This window comes from Coenobita brevimanus, chromosome 18 (assembly GCF_032717465.1).
Source record: "Coenobita brevimanus isolate Jiangsu-jjx chromosome 18, ASM3271746v2, whole genome shotgun sequence".
Taxonomy (NCBI): Eukaryota; Metazoa; Arthropoda; class Malacostraca; order Decapoda; family Coenobitidae; genus Coenobita; species Coenobita brevimanus.
In genome coordinates this window covers 36,801,850-36,816,740 of record NC_136971.1, presented here as the reverse complement: position 1 = coordinate 36,816,740, position 14,891 = coordinate 36,801,850, and positions in this window count along the sequence as shown.

Here is a 14,891-nt window from a genome sequence, read left to right as displayed (position 1 = left end):
TCGCCTTCCCTGCTCTACCCGCCCCGCCCCTCCTCGCCCAAATCCCAAAGTGTTCGCAGGGCTTAACTTGTTGCTTAATTCCCTTGACTGACGTTTACTCGCACTGATGACTTGGCGAGGGAGTCCGGGAACCCTCGATATTCCACACCTTCAGAATCGGGGTAGCTTAGTACTGGGTTGATTTGGGAGGGGGGTAATTTTGGTTTGGTTTGGTTTGGTTAGGTGCTGGTAGCAGTTATTGCTGGAGTCCCTCTTGATATGCTATTTGAACAAATTAAGAGAGCCTCATGTGCAGTATATCATCTGGTGGTGTTGTCACAAGACACTATTTCCACTGATGCACAAGACGGATCCGCCTCTGACCATAGTGAAAAACGGGGTGCTGTTAAATTAACTGGGTACGTCAGACCCGACATGCTTTAAGAAATTCATTCCGGAAGTTGAATTAGCAGCAGAGACAGGTTGTATTGCATTGGCCATCACTGCCACAAACAATTTCACCGCTGCCAGACTCAATTGTCATCATTAAACACGTGCAGTTTGTAACCCGCACTCTATAGCTTTAACGTTCTGCTAAGGTTAGATATTTACGAAGAATTATCATTGCTACTCGCAGATGGGGAAGTCGCAGCGGCGTAGTGGCAGCATGTTCAACTTGTGATCTACATGTTTCCCGCTTCTAGGACTCGAAACCCAAGCCGTGCCGAACTTTTAAAGCGGGTGCAGTAACATGCCCTTTCATATGCTGGCATGTGTTTGCACCCTGTCCGTCCTATCTATGGCATTCAGGGTCAGACATACACAACTATAGCTATTAGAATACATTGACTTTCATGTGCATGGAAGTCCCAGTCCCATTCATACTTGGCAGGCTATCACTTTCCCTTCGCGAAGATTCGCTCTGCATTTGACTGCGTGTGGACTGTTACAGCATATACAGTTATCTTCAGAAGCTTTTAGTTAACTCAGTAGTGGCCTCTGGTTGTATGCCATTAAAAAAAAAAAAAAAATCTTCGCTTACTCTCAGACGCCCACAGACCTCATAACTATTTTGTTTCTGCCGCAATTAAAATATGTTAGCCCTGTTACTTCTGCTATGTACTTTATTTTTTATTCTGGCCACCTCCAGATGATTCTATTAGCTTTGTACGGTAGTGACCATGTTAGACACAGTCTTCCTAAACCTCATTCTGATTTGTATATCTCCCTAAATTAAATAATTTACTTAAACAGTAAAATAATGATAGGAATAAAAGATATTGGAGTGAATCAATTAATAGTGGTCTCCGTTATGGTTAACCCAAATAATGACTGCATCCCTCGCGTTGTCTGTCTGACTGTGAGTGGATGAGCGTAATTGAGTCTGATTAGGAACGAATACTGTAAGGGAGACTAAAGAATGAAGCGTGAGAGCTGATTCAGAGTTGGATGTGCTGGAGAGAGGAAGGACACTTTGGATCGCATTCTAGTTAGGTTATGAGGCTTTCCAGCTCCTCCATATTACGATTGTAATTTTGCATATGGCTCGCCAATATTCTCTTGTGTCATTTGTGAACTCTGTATCGATATTCAAAAAAACATAACTGAACATTAAGAGAAAACGAAGGTGCAGCTGCCAAAGTTTGTTGCTAAAGACAGCGTGTCAAATAGCCTGGTACTATATATCTACAAGAAAAATACCTTTTGGGTTGTATTTTTGCACGCTTAGGAAATCTCCTTACAGATCTTTCATAGTGAGTTATTTGGCTCTTGCACCCACGCATTTTCTTGTTTTTTTTTTTTTTTTTTTTTTTTTTATAACATTAATTTAATAATGCACAGATAATGTAGACATGTTGATTAACGTGCCATGTGTAGTATACTGTATAATCATTAACTGGGAAGGAAGAGGTACTAGATACCTTTTTAGCATACAAGAAAACGGCTCTTGAAGTGGTAGAAGAGTTTGGTAGATAAACAAAAAGGAAAATAAACGAAATGTGTTGCAAAAAGGAACAGTGTCTGCTAGTAAGAGCGGTATGATAAACGGAGGAAGCAGAACTTCCCTAAGGGTGTGCTGCCAGAGAACTATCCTATGGGTGTGCTCCTATGGCAGAAATCTATAACGTCAGGGCACTCTCACTGCAAATGAACTATTAATCCCAGGAATCCAGTGGCGTACTTATTTGTTGTATTCTTCCCACCTTCAGATTATTTTTACACAACGCAACTTGGAAGAGACTGTTCACAGCGAGGTTTATTAACGCCATATAAAACTCCTGTAGTTGGAAAAGTGTCTTCTTGCTCAATAAATCTGTCCTGACTTAGAAAGAATAGAACTACACTGATGACACCGTGTTGAAGGCATTAATGAAATGTTTGTAATTCTCGGGTTGTGGGATGAATAGACATCATCAGGTGCTATGCCAAGTAAGAATGGATACAGAAGTGAAACAGTGGCCAACTTGTCAGTGCTTTGCCATCAGTGAGGACATAAGAGGGTCGAGTTCCTGTGTTCAGACAAAAGGGTACAAAGGGAGCACAGAAGAAAGCAAATAGCAACAGACCCGGTGATCTTTTCGAGGATGTTTGTTTCACGGAAGGTTATAAGTAATAACATTTTTCTGAAATGAAGACAAGGAAAGAGTAGCAGGAAACAGTCGATCCAAAAAGTACATGAACTTTTTCTTGTTTTGCATTTTCAATCAGTTGACGAAGCACTTGAAAATACTCTCCAGAAATGTTGGCCATTGTTTTGACTGCTGTTTTCATAAAAGCACCTTAAATAAGGTACTTCAAACAACATGTAATCTACACTAACCTTTCATACCAATGTTTTTTAGCAAAAAAATGTGAAACGATACGGGGAAGTCTTAATTTAATTCTAAAAAGCGAGTCGCAAATTCTTGAGATTCGTCCTAATTTCAGCCATAAGTAAAGACACCACAGGACAAGGTTCGTGTCTCGATTATAGGAGTCATCATGGCCACCACGGCTGAATTGCAGCAATTTTTTAAGTGTTATCTAAAGTGTTTACTGACGTGCAGGTCCGGCCAGGAGATAACGGCCTGGACCATGCAGGCATAATTTTTGTGACTGAGTTGGTCTGATCGACGAAATCAAGACCACTGCAAGGAAGATGAAAATTTGTAAAAGTGAAGCCTATAAGCAAGGTCATCGCTGAAAGATTTTATGCTATTTTATCATATGACTTACAGAGTTGAATATTATATCAGCGAAACCATTTTAATCAACTCACTACAAGGAGGAAACACCACTCCTGAGAGAGAGAGAGAGAGAGAGAGAGAGAGAGAGAGAGAGAGAGAGAGAGAACTGAAGTGAGGCACAGTGGAGAGCGGGGGATGGAGAGAGGGAGGGAGAGATAAGGGAGATTAGGGGAGAGGCGAGGGAAGGTGATGAGACAGGTTGCCGTCAATATTTTTGTGTATAGTGGCATGTGGATAATTTTTATAACTGATACAGTGAAATGGTTATCGGAAAATCTTAACAGCATAATAAGCTAATCTCAGACCTGTTGCTACGTCATTTTTTGTCGTTTTTCGTGAAATTGTAATGGTTTACATGAATCAGCTGTTTATATACACCGCAAACTCTGGAACCTGAGATATCGACCTAAGATTCGAGTTGATGATGGTGACTTATTGCCTAATTTTGATATTTATTAGTCCTCCCTAACTAAAAAATTTTATGATCCCAGGCTAAGTGGATTAACCCTGACGCTAAGTTTGGTTTCTATGATCTGAAGAAAACCGTCCATCGTACGTTGCAATGAAACAGGATGTTCTTCATCACTGAAAAAAAAAAAATGTTCATTATCAAACTTTTTTCAACATTATCTTTGTCGCAGGTATGCCGTCAGAATAGAACAATCGTCTGAGGGTAACCAAAATGCAACGCAGGTTATTGCCAACGAAAAGGTTAAGCGTGCATGGTAGAAGGTTAACCCACTGGTTTATTTTCATTGTAGTGAGTGTGGTTGTACCTGACGGCAATTTGCATCCCATTTGAACAGACTACCTGTTAATGAAGGGCTGGATAAGAAATATTAAGTTTATGCGTATTTTTTATTGTCTTCTTACTTAGCAACATATTTATCTACTAAAACAGTTCAGTATAAATATGGAGAGGCAACAATTTTTTGTCGGGTGAAGATAATCCAGCTTTACCTCCAGACTATATTATCCTGCTTATCAAAAATGTCTCATTATGAATAGGTTAATGAAGTCTGTGTGTAACTAAGGATGTGTGTAACTGCTTCACTTCGAAATGCAGTCGTCTGGAGAGTATCACTGGTTTAAGTTGGTGGATGTAGTTTCCAGATGTGTGAATTTATCAAACATTACTCCACTTTAATTGTAAATTACATAGCCGTCTTTCAATTTTTATGGTTTAGTTGTACAGAGCTATTGATTATAATCAGGAAGACGCTGTGTGGAAAGGATGTAGAATCGTATTACAGTATTACCTGGTTCCGCCAGTGAGCTGCGTGAATTAACCTGCATTGGGATGAAATCCCCGCTAAGGTGAATGAACTGTGCATGGTGTGTTGTGATTGATGCATCTGACTAATGGACGAATTTCATATGCCAGACGGTGTAGATGACTTTGTATAACGACCTTCTTATCAGTATACTTCCCATATTACCTTTTACCATTTTGTACGTTACTGAAGCAAAGCATGTCGATGGAGAAAATACGTAGGTGGCATAAGAGAATTAAGGTATCATATGCAAAAGTAATCGTCCAGTTGGAGGTGTTACGGATACTCCAATCCTACCTTGAATGCAATCCTTATTTTTCTCTATCAAGGTATTGTGTCTTATGTACAGACTCTAAGTGAGCTTGATTCTTGGTAGGTTTATATATTTTATGAACTTCATCATTTCTGCTGGTACAGCATATTCGATCCCATCTGAGAAGAGAAGAGCCTTAAGTTTTTTAAAGCTGGCAGCCGTTGGTTGTCTGAGTGCATTCATTATTAACGACGCATTTTAAGTTATTTTTATTATGAGGGTTACAATAACCGTTTGAGAATAAGTTTGCTCAAATAGAATATTATATATAGTTTTTTGCATACATTAAAATAAAAATGGGGTCTTACCATGTTTATCACATGCCGTAGATATGTAAAAGATTTAAAATTCTCGGGACAAATCAAACCACTTCTAAGTAAATTTTTACAAGTATCTTGATTTTTTTCCCCCAAGGTTCAGGTAAATTAAGGTAAATTATGACATTACTGCGATAGTTTGTCAGATCTAACCTAGTAAACCATCGCAGTTCCAGTGATATATGACTGGTAGACACGGGTGAAGAAGCTTTGTCACCGTCGCTTTTAAGTATCCTGCAGTCACAGCTATGTTGTAAGTAGTAACTAGATATTCAACACTAAGAAGGTATACTATTTCCTGATGATGGTAAAGTAGAAAGCATAATGCAAACCGACGCCACAGCAAAGTGCTGTCAACTAAATTCGAATATTGTTCTGCTTAGTCAAGTTGGACATCCCATTAGCTGCCTGCTCTCTCTCCCCGTGTCTATTATTCATCAAAATTCAGGGAATATGTCACATTTCATTAGAATTGCCATGTTTTACTATATTAGGTTTTACAGTCTATCGCAGTGATGTCATACTGTAAAATACCTTTATTTCTCCGAACATGGAAGAAAAAAAAAATCAAGGTAGGCTACTCGTTAAATTTTTACTTGGACATCTTTTGATTTGCCCCATGAATATAAAATTTCACAAGTATCTAGACCATCTGAGAGACTTTGTATGGCCCCTTTTTAAATAAATGTTTGCAAATAACTAGACTGTAGCACCAGTCGAGCAGGGCAGTACTCCCGAGGTGGATTGAAAGCTGATGACAGGGAGTGCTGGAGCTCCCGTTTCATCAGCCCTCAGGACTAGTTCCTGACCATTCCCCTTTGCTGAACTTTTTCAATGTCTCAGTTACACAGAGAGCAGGCCAGCATGCTCTCCAAAACAAATTTCTCTAACTATCTACACCAAACTACATGCACAGTACACACTACACTTCCTTTTCCAAAAGTCAAAAATTATGGCGTCTTATCACCAAGCCTCGGAGTCCCCAGGGGGGCGGACCATAAATGCCCCCACCATCCGCCCCTCTCCCGGTGACGACTCGAGGTGCCTGGAACCACTGTCTGACTCTCTTCTTCTTCATTTCTGCAACATTCGCGGCCTTTCCTCTAACTTTCGCTCTGTTGAGCACCACCTCTCCTCCTCTAAACCTCACCTTCTTTTTCTAACTGAGACTCAGCTGTCTGAGGCAACTGACAGCAAACTCTTTTCTGTATCCTCCTGCTTTCTCTATACTCATTTCAAAGCCAAAGGTGGCTGTTGTGTATATATACGCAACGACTTATCTTGCTCTCCTGTTCCTGAACTCGATTCTTCTGAATTCTCTACACTCTGGCTTCGACATTCCTGTCATTCTCTGACTAAATATATTCTGTGCCATTTACTTATCCCTCAATTCTACTGACTATCAAAAATTCTTTGACTATCTTACTTCTACGATGGAACACATTCTATCCATTTCTCCTTTCTCTGAAATCTCCATTCTAGGATATTTCAATGTTTGCCACCACCTTTGGCTCTCCTCTCCTTTCACGGATCCACCTGGTGAACAAGCCTACATCTTTTCTATCCTTAATGACCTAGAGCAGCTTGTACAGCACCCTACCCGTATCCCTGACCGCCTTGGAGAGAGCTCCAACATACTTGACCTCTTCCTCACAACTAATCCTTCTGCTTACTCTGTTAATCTTTTCTCTCCGTTGGGCTCCTCCAATCACAACCTTATCACCTTAACCTGTCCTATCACTCCGGTATGGCCTGTGGACCCTCCAAGGAAACGTCGTCTGTGGCATTTTGGAGTCGCGGACTGGGAGGCCCTCAGGCAGTACTTCTTTGATTTTCCCTTGAATGATTATTGCTTCCATGGCCGTGAGCCATCTGAGTGTGCCTTGCGCATTACGGAGGTTATTCTCTCGGGCATGGAAGCATACATTCATTTCTCATATCCTTTGACTAACGCAAGAAAGCCTTGGTTTAATCATGCTTGTTCTAATGCTGTCCGCAACAAGGAGAGGGCCTACAAAAGGTACCGGAGCCAACCCACCCCTGAATCACGTCATCTTTACGTTTCTGTCCGGAATCGTGCTAAGTCTGTTCTTTGCTCTACTAAAAATAATTTTATCCATACTAAATGCTCTCAACTCTCCAACTCGAATTCTTCCCGCTCCTTCTGGCACCTTGCCAAAAATCTTTCTAACAACTTTACCTCATCATCCTTCCCTCCCCTTTTCTACTCTGATGGTTCTGTAGCTATTTCTTCTACTGATAAAGCAGATCTCTTCACACAGACTTTCTCCTCCAATTCCACCTTAGTCGATTCCGGTGCTGTTCCTCCATCACTTCCCCCCTCTGACTTCCTCATGGCTGACATTAAAATTTCTTCAGCTGATGTATTTTCTGCCATCACTGGCCTCAGTACTAACAAGGCATATGGGCCTGATGAGGTCCCTTCTGTTGTTCTCAAGAACTGTGCTTCTGTGCTTACTCCCTGCGTAGGCAAACTCTTTCGCCTTTGTCTGTCAACTTGTACCTTTCCTTCTTGCTGGAAGTTTGCTTTCATTCAGCCAGTCCCAAAGAAGGGTGACCACTCCCAACCCTCCAACTATCGTCCAATTGCTTTAACATCCTGTATTTCAAAAGTTTTTGAGTCACTTCTCAATAGAAAAATTTTAAGGCATCTTTCCTATCACAACCTTCTTTCCGATCGTCAGTACGGGTTCCGTCAGCGACGCTCCACTGGCGATCTTCTCATCTACCTTTCAGACTCCTGGTCATCCTCCTTTCGGGACTTTGGCGAAAGCTTTGCCATTGCACTTGACATCTCAAAGGCTTTCGATCGATTCTGGCATAAATCTTTAATTTCCAAACTGCCCTCCTACGGTTTCTATCCTTCTATCTGTGCCTTCATTGCTAGCTTCCTTTCTGGTCATTCTATAGCCGCTGTTGTAGACGGCCATCGTTCTTCTTCTAGATCTATCAACAGTGGTGTTCCTCAGGGCTCTGTCCTATCACCAACTCTCTTCCTTTTATTCATCAATGATCTTCTAAGCTGTACATCTAACCCTATCCACTCATATGCTGATGACTCCACCCTTCACCTTTCCATTCGGTTCCCGCAACGCGCATCTCAACAGTTACTTCAACAAACAAGGGATGAGGCTATGGCACACCTAATGTCTGACTTGGCCCATATCTCTGACTGGGGTAAAAATAATATGGTTGTTTTTAATGCATATAAGACTCAGTTCTTACACCTATCAACCCGGCAAAATCTTCCACAGGTATACCCACTAATGTTTAATAATATTCAGCTTAATCCTGCATCATCCTTGAACATGCTTGGGGTTTCATTTACTCGGGACTTATCTTGGAAAGATCATATTACATCTCTTGTAAAATCTGCTTCCAAGAGATTGGGTGTGCTAAGCCGACTCCGCTCTTTCTTTACCCCTGCACAATTGTTGACTCTATACAGGGGTTTTATCCGCCCTTGTGTGGAGTACAAGTCTCATGTGTGGGGAGGCTCCCCACATACAGCTCTTCTCAATAGGGTGGAGTCAAAGGCTTTTCGTCTCATTAACTCTCCTCCTCTTACTGACTGCCTTCAACCTCTGTCTCTTCGTCGCACTGTTGCATCTTTATCTCTTTTCTATCGCTACTTTAATGGTCACTGCTCCTCTGAACTGTCTGCTTGCATTCCTCCACCTCTACGAAGGGCGCGTAGCACCCGTCTGGCAGCAAACTCTCATCCCTTTTCTGTCCAATTGTCTAATGCAAGAGTTAACCGTTACTCCCAGTCTTTCATTTATGCAACAAGTCAACTCTGGAACTGTCTCCCTCTGCCTGTATTTCCTGCTGCCTATGATCTCCAGTCTTTCAAACGCAGTGTATGCAGGCATCTCAAAATGATCGGATCTTGAATTTGGCTCTCTATTGTATTTTGTTTTTCTCTTGGGGGGAACTGTTACTGCGGGCTCATGGCCTTTGGTTCCTTCTTCCTCGCATAAAAAAAAAAAAAATTGGGCACTCTTATTGTCAAACGGTTATTGTAACCCTTATAATAAAAGTAATTCAAAATGAGTCGTTAATAATGAAAGCACTCGAACAACCAATCAGCTGCAGCATTCAAAAACTTAAGGCTTGTCTCTTCTCAGATGAGACCGAATAAGCTATTCTTTATTGCACAGTACCTGCTCTGATTCATCACTTGCCCATCAGTTTTTCAGTACCCACTAGTCAGGCCCTAACGAGCCACTAACCCAAATAAACTACAATGCCAAACACTAACAAGTTATTCACAGGCAAAATTAATAACTCCATTAACTACCCAATCATGCACTCTTATCATTTAATGTAATTCCTACAGGGGTTATCCATTTACCCATGCACTAGCAATGTATATATAAAGTATCAACCTCCACTAACTACCCAAACAAGCGCACTAACCATTCAATCTAACCCCTGCAGGACGAGAAGAACCAAATCCTGACCACCAACTGCTGGCTGACGCAGATCTGGACAGACGCACACCTCACCTGGAATGCGTCAGACTTCGGTGGCATACAAGTTATAAGAGTACCATTCCATAGGGTCTGGAAACCTGACATCATCTTATATAACAAGTGAGTGAAAAGACAAATTGGTGGATTGCCTGATAGAAAAATGTATAGTGACAGATAGACAGATCTCACCAGCAACATGCCTTACTTGGCAGCAACTAAGTTTTGCAGGTGCAATTCCATAAGGTATGGACACCTATTGTCATCCTTTATAACGTGTGAGTGAATAGACAGGTGCTGTCTGTTTTCTACCATCACTGGCCTCAATATTAACAAGGCATATGGACAAGAGTGGGTCCCTTCTGCTGTCTTCAAGAGCTGTGCGTCTGTGCTTACACCCTGGCTAGGCAAACTCTTTCTCCTTTGTCTGTCACCACTTACCTTTCCTTCTTGCTGGAAGTTTCCTCTCACTGAGCCAGTCCCAATAATGAGTGACCATTCCCAGCCCTCTAACTATCGCCCAATTGCTTTAACATCCTATATCTATAAAGATTTTTAATCTAGCCTTAACCAGCCCCACCCTCAAAAAGAAAAAAAATCAAAGCACGTTTCCTAACATAACCTTCTTTCCGATCGTCAGTATTGGTTCTGACAGGGACACTTCACTGGCGATCTTCTCACTTTCCTTTCAGACTCCTGGTCATCCTTGCTTTGGGACTTTGGCGAAAGCTTTGCCATTGCATTTGTCATCTGAAAGGCTTTCGATCGATTGTGGCACATATGTTTAGTTTCTAAACTGCATTTTACGATTCCCATCCTTCTATATTTGCCTTCATCTCTAAATTCCTTTCTGGTCGTTCTATAGTTGCTGTTTTAGAAAGGTACCATTCTCTCCTAGAGCTATCAATATTGATATTCCTCAATGCTCTATCATATCACCAACTCTCTTCCTTGCATTCATCAGTGACCTCCTAAGCTGTACATCTAAACCTATATCCACTCATTCGCTGATGACTCCACCCTTCGCTTTCCCATCCGCTTCCGGTCCTGTGTAGAGCACAACTCTCAGGCGTGGGGGGGGGGGGCCTCCCCACATACAGCTCTTGTCAGTAAAGTTGAGTCAAAAGCTTTTCGTCTCATTAACTCTCCTCTTTTTACTTGCTTCCCTCAACATGTATCACTTCGCTGCACTGCTGCATCTATATCTCTTTCTTATCTTTACATCACTGGTCACTGTTCCTCTGAACTGTCTGCTTGCATACTTCCACCACTTAGGCAGGCGCCTAGCACTCGTCTAGCAACAAACTGCCATCCATTTTCTGTTCAGCTCTCTAATGCAAGAGTTAACCGTTACTCCATGTCTTCCATGTATGCAACAGGTCAACTCTGGAACTGTATGTATTTCCTACTACGTATGACCTTCAATCTTTTAAACGTAAATGGTGTGTCCAGGTTAATCTCTGAAGTGATCGGATCTTGAATCTCTGGATCTCTATTATCTTTCTTTTTTTAATATTCATGTGGTGGCAGTATTTGCGAGTTTCTAATCTTTGGTTCCCTTCTTCCTTGCACATTAGTAAGAAGTTGTTGTTTGCTTTCATTTTTACTCTTTGTGCAAAGGAGACTCCCCTACAGTACCACCAGTGCCCTAGATTTAGGAGAAGTACGAGATGCTCCTCCTGCCTGCGAACAAAGCTTCCTCTCTCATCCAGCCCGGCATCTTTTGAGGAGGATCCCGGTCCAGCCTATGGCGAGGCCCAGTCTTTCATGTAGGGGCAGCCACATCCTACGCGGCCTTTAAATGCCTAAGAGAAATCTCTTTAGCAGTAATTTTCTTCTGCTTCCTCACACTAGCAGTTGAGACAAGGAGAGCATTTCTTGGACCCCAAGCACAATACAGATGCCCTGTTTTCTCCCTACACATCACAAGTACAAGCTTTCAGTCATGTGGATCTGCGTTCCTGGAGTGTGCTCTACTTGTAGATAACAGAGCCACATCACATATTACTGTACTAACAGATGTCAGACAACGTGCCATAGCACAAGGATGTCTGGACAGGTCAACACATCCACAAACACTAATCCTGTCACATCAGACAGCAACTAGCTCTCCCCCTTCCAGCATGTTCTCCAGCAACCCCGGCACTCACACTTTTCCGCGGACATCATAACTCAGCCTCCTTCATACAAGCACTGTACCTACAACACAGACACATGCCGGATGTACATACCGCCTCTAACGTGCAAAAATATATTGCATGCTGAAATCAGCATTGACAGCCTCCACAAAAAGAAAGAATAAGAAAGTGAACAGTTCCCTTAACGACCATGGCATACACACAGTGACTATTACAAGAAACAAAATTGACACTGACACACACACACACACACACACACACACACACACACACACACACACACACACACACACACACACACACACACACACACACACACACACAATACTCGTAGTCCCCTATGTCAAACACTACTCAAACATTCCCTCAGACAGAAATGAGGACAATGAAAAAGGCCTCATTATGTACTCGGACATTCACGCTTCAGACCTTTACACAAACACAACACAAACCAGTGAATCACTTTCCCAAATGACATAGTATTAGAAATCCTGTCACTCAGTGTCAAATCTGGTCACAAACACGAAATTAACATCATCAACATTTAAATTCCCCCTGACACCTCCCACGCTCTGCCAAAGTTAACAATGCAACCCTCAGCTTCTCCCCAGACACAGACACCTAACTCTATCGTTGCTGGGGACTTTACCGTAGAAGACCCTGCCTGTTAGGAACACAGTTAAGTCAATCTCTAAGTAGCGTCTTGACATTGCTTCAAAACTCGACAACATTGATATTATGAATAACAATTGATAATACACCTTCATCCTACGCCAGACATACTGCACCCTCTCCTTCCCAGACATCACGTTCTGTTCGCCAACACTTGCACTCAACATCACATTGCGAACGGAACCCAGACATGCAAAATTTATCTCGCCATCAACATCATCATAGAAACAATGCAAACCCGAACGATCACGCCTCATGGCGACACAAACCACAAGAAAGCAGACTGAACGAAAGTCTCTGATGTAGCAGAACAACACTTCAGCACACTAACGATAACACTCATCACGAACACTAACTTATACACTGCTATTTACACAACATCATACTCATCGCAAACAGACACAACTTACCACAAAAACAGAAGACATTACAACCCAAAATTTACACCGGAGGTTACCCATCCTCACAAAGAAGGTGGCAGAACACAAACACAAACTTCATCTTTCTGCTAACACACACACACAAGTCACACCATCTCAATGCGGCTCCAAGAACGAAGCAGAGAAATTTGTACTAAGAAAAATGGAAAAATGGAAGATCTTTGTAACAACACTTTATCCCTCTGTACACCCCTATCGGCTCTACGTAACACTCAAATAGTATTATTAAATATAAAACATGCACCTCCAAAATACCCACTGTGGTGACTTACACCTTACAAAAACCCAACTGACTAATCTCACATAACAAGCCTCTGACGACGGCATCAACTCCTCCACATCCTCACATTGCACAATTCTCACGTCAATAAATATTATGTAAGGCCTTCTGTGCCATCCCCGACGCAAACTAATCACCAAGATATACAGCATAACTACAATATGGTGAACAGCACCAAACCCTACCTTGCCAACTATTAATTGGTAAACAAGTACATGTTACATCCAGGGCAAGTCATCACCAACACTAAAGATCCCTAAGGCTTCGTTCTCTCAATCACTTTCTTAAACCTATACATGCAAGATAGTTCCACACCCCATCTCCCACAGACATTACCTCATGTGCAGATGACATCGTCATTGCAACTACAAACCCAGTTAAAACACACAGTCGCACGCTGCTACAGTACTCCCTCAACACACTGCAGACTTGGGTTGAAGACAACAGGCTGACGATTGCCCAAGCCAAATTCTACACCACACTTATATGCAGTAAGCATGAACATAGGTATTTCCCTCACATGACACTGAACCATGTACATATGCCACACACCCTCTTCATTATTATTGTTGGAATGACATATGACAATGGACTCACATTCAAAGACCATAGGCAAAACATTAAGAAGTGGTGCACCGTAGACTCAAAGATGCACTCTAGGGCAACTACTGAGCCAGATTCTGTGCAAAAAAAAATATCGCTCTCCTTACTCTAAGAGTAATATATATATATATATATATATATATATATATATATATATATATATATATATATATATATATGATATATATAGTATGAGATATTAGTTAATTGTACCCTCTTCCTAACTACAGTATGGGCTCCCATGCCATCTAATACTATAATCCTTTGCAAACTAAACTGAATAACGCCCCTGCGCATCACCACCAACTGCACGAAAATCGTTCCTACAGCTCACTCTTCACCGTGAGACTGCTTAGTTCTCTCTGTCAGAGTCTACCTTGATATAAGAGGTGCACAGTCTCTATGCAGCACCCAAAGCCACTGCACAACATCCCTGTCACACACTTGACAGGGATACAAAAGTGTGAACACAAAACAATCGTTACACAAAATATTATCAAACCCTCTACAACAATAGTCCACCTGAAGACATTGCAACACCAACAATGAAGAAACACCTACCCAATCATTTCATGTGCAGGGCAATACAACAGCTCGATCGAAAAAATATATTTGAGGCTCCTCGTCCTAACATGTCCATCATCGGAGGGTGTCCTGAATTAGATATGATCGAGTTCATCAAGCTTTCTAGGCTTAGGCTTAGATCGTGACATCATCCAGCTCCTCCTTCTGCTACAAAGCCCTGGATTTGGGTTTGTGTGGAATGACCAGATGACACGTGCCCAGCTTGCATAATAGGCCAACACAACATAACACACGTAATGAAGTACTGCACAGCACATGCGCCATACTAAGACAGGCGAAACATCTGTGATGTAGCCATAACCCTATGGTACAAATCCAAAGGGGTAGTTGCTTACCTGCGGTCTTTGGGTCTGCTTAGTCAGACAGACCTGGGTTGGAGCAATAAAAACAACCCTTTGCCCCACCATAGCAGACACACAGAGATATAGATAAATAAAGAACAGATAGGAAGAGATTAGGTATACAGATAGACAGGCATTGAGAAATAGATAGCCAGATAGACAAACATACTGTACAGTTGAGATGGAGATATTCGAGGAGATGGACGAGGAGATGAAAGGTACGGGGAAT